The sequence below is a fragment of the Hevea brasiliensis genome, chromosome 14 (assembly GCF_030052815.1).
Source record: "Hevea brasiliensis isolate MT/VB/25A 57/8 chromosome 14, ASM3005281v1, whole genome shotgun sequence".
Classification (NCBI taxonomy): Eukaryota; Viridiplantae; Streptophyta; class Magnoliopsida; order Malpighiales; family Euphorbiaceae; genus Hevea; species Hevea brasiliensis.
In genome coordinates, this window is record NC_079506.1 from 60,152,443 (window position 1) to 60,155,907 (window position 3,465).

A 3,465-nucleotide genomic window follows, 5' to 3' on the forward strand; every position below is an offset into this window, starting at 1 on the left:
GAAAATTGGTTGAATAGAACAGGCAGAGTTTTAAAACAACTCCACTGCACTCCAGAGCAAAATCTAGAAGCTGCTGTATCTCTGTTGCAAGATGATTCATATGAATAGTGGGATACTGTGTCCAATGAAGTACATCCAGAAGTAATAACTTGGGACTTCTTCCTCTCCAAATTCAAGAAGAAATATGTGGGTAGTGTATACCTGGAAGAGAGAAGAAGAGAGTTCATTAATCTGAGGCAGAGACAGCTGTCAGTGGCCGAGTATGAAAAGGAATTCGTCAGATTGAGCCGCTACGGAAGGGAGATAGTCCCTAATGAGGCTGAAAGGTGTAAGAGATTTGAAGAAGGATTAAATGACAATATAAAGATCATGATCACTGCCTTGGGAATCACAGACTTCACCAAGTTAGTGGAAGCTGCAATAAAAGTTGAAAAAGTAAGAATAAGTGAGCAGACCAGAAGAGAGAGACAGCAGAAGAGGGGCCCAGGTCAGTCTAGTTCATCTCCTGCACCTGGGAAGAAGTTCAAGGGTCCACCTGCACAGAGTTCAGGTCAGCCACAAGGTCAGGGTCAGTCTCAGGGGCCCAGGCCACAGTTCACCCCTAGGAGAGGTCAGTCCACACCATCAGTGGGCAGCTCTCCAGGGATGGGGTTCAGGGGACCAGCCCCAGCATCTTCTGCATGTCCACATTGTTTGAAATGGCATAAGGGGGAGTGTTGGAGAGTGACTGGTGCCTGCTTAAGGTGTGGGTCAACAGAGCATCAATTGAGGAATTGTCCACGCAGAACTACTACAGCTGCTCCAACACAAGCAGACAGACCTGCTCCTGCACCACAAAGGGGTAGAAAATCTGGCAAATCTGAGGCAGTAGGACCATCACAGAGGCCTGCATCTGAGCCAGCAGAGAGGCCTGATAACAGACCACCTGCCAGAGCTTATGCCATGAGAGCTCAGGAGGAGCAAGATGCCCCGGATGTCATCAGGGGTACGTTCTCCCTCTACAATACATCTGTGCATGCATTAGTGGATCCAGGATCCACTCATTCATACATCTGCATCAACTTACCCGTAGAAAGGGGGATACTAGTAGGGGAGAGTGACCAAGACATTCTGGTCACTAATCCATTGGGCCACAGTGTGGTAGTGAACAAAGTGTACAAGGGTTGGCCGTTAAGGATTAAGGGGTATGAATTCTTGGCAGACCTGATTGAGTTGCCCTTCCACGAGTTTGACGTGATTTTGGGAATGGACTGGTTGTCACGTCATCAGGCAATGGTTGATTGTAAACTGAAGAGGATTTCTTTGAAAACTCCTGGGGGTAATGAGATCACAGTAGTGGGGGAAAGGACAGATTTCTTGTCCAATGTCATCTCAGCCACAGTTGCAAGAAGAATGATGAGAAAAGGCTATGAAGCCTACCTAGCACATGTGGTGGATACTAGGCAGGCTAAGCTAGATCTATGTGACATACCCACAGTAAGAGACTTCCCAGATGTATTTCCTGAAGAGTTGCCTGGTTTACCACCAGAAAGGGAAGTTGAATTTGCTTTTGAGACACTGCCGGGTACAGCACCCATTTCCATCGCTCCTTATAGGATGGCACCCAATGAATTGAGGGAGTTGAAAACTCAGTTGCAAGAGTTGCTTGATAAGGGGTTCATACGCCCCAGTGTGTCACCATGCGGAGCTTAAGTGCTGTTTGTAAAGAAGAAGGATGGGACTTTGAGGCTTTGCATTGATTACCGGCAGTTGAATAAAGTGACTGTGAAGAATAAATATCCGTTGCCTAGAATTGATTATCTGTTTGATCAGTTGAAGGGAGCAGGAGTATTTTCTAAAATTGATCTCAGATCAGGGTACCATCAGTTGAGGGTGAGGGATGTAGATGTGCCAAAGACTGCATTCAGGACTCGGTATGGGCATTATGAGTTTCTGGTGATGCCCTTTGGCCTAACAAATGCACCAGCGGCATTCATGGACCTTATGAACCGTATCTTCCATTCACACTTAGATCGGTTCGTAGTGGTCTTTATTGATGATATTTTGGTGTATTCCAAGACCAAGGAAGAACATGATGAGCATTTGAGGATTGTTCTACAAACCCTGAGAGAAAAGAAGCTGTATGCTAAGTTGTCCAAGTGTGACTTCTGGTTGAATGAGATTGCATTCCTTGGACACATAGTGTCAGCTGATGGGATTAGGGTGGATCCCAATAAAATAGAAGCAGTGATGGAATGGAAGCCTCCCAGAAATACAACTGAGGTCAGAAGCTTCTTGGGGCTAGCTAGGTATTACAGGAGATTTGTGAAGGGATTTTCGTTAATAGCTGCTCCAATGACCAAGTTGTTACACAAGAATGTCAGATTTGACTGGAATGACAAGTGTCAGGCTAGTTTTGAGAAGTTGAAGGCTATGTTGACAGAGGCACCAGTGTTAACACAGCCAATGTCAGGAAAGGACTTTGTGGTCTACAGTGATGCCTCTCATAATGGGTTAGGGTGTGTATTGATGCAAGAGGGGAAGGTGGTCGCTTATGCTTCCAGGCAGCTAAGGCCACATGAACATAATTACCCTACCCATGATCTAGAACTTACAGCAATTATCTTCGCACTGAAGATATGGAGGCACTACTTGTATGGTGAAAAGTGCTATATTTACACAGACCACAAAAGTCTGAAATATTTGCCAACTCAGAAGGAGCTCAACCTTAGACAGAGGCGATGGATTGAGTTCCTGAAGGACTATGATTGTGTAATTGACTACCATCTTGGGAAGGCAAATGTAGTTGCTGATGCTTTGAGCAAAAAATCTATCACAGCTTTGAGATCATTGAATGCTCGTCTATCTTTGGTTCGAGATGGAGCTATTTTGGCTGAGTTGCAAGTGAGGCCAAACCTGCTATAGCAGATTTTAGATGGGCAAAAGGCAGATGAAAAGTTAATGGCTATTATGAGCAAAATCTCAGAGGGAAAAACAACTGACTATGAGGTGAAAGTAGATGGGTGTCTGTACTACAAAGGAAGAGTATGTGTACCAGATGATGGGGAATTGAAGGCCAGTATTCTAAAAGAGGCACATACCAGTGTTTATGCTATGCACCCAGGAAGTACAAAAATGTATCATGATCTGAAACTTCAGTATTGGTGGCCTGGTATGAAGAAGGATATAGCTGACTATGTGACTAAATGCTTGACATGTCAGCAAGTCAAGGCAGAGCATCAAGTTCCATCGGGTTTGCTACAGCCTATACGCATACCTGAATGGAAATGGGATCGGGTCACCATGGATTTTGTAAGTGGTCTACCTCTCACCCAGAAGAAACATGATGCACTATGGGTGATAGTAGATAGATTGACGAAGTCAGCACACTTTCTGCCAGTTAGGACTGACTACTCACTGGAGAAGTTAGCAGAATTGTATATCAATGAGATAGTTAGACTACATGGAATTCCACTTTCCATCATA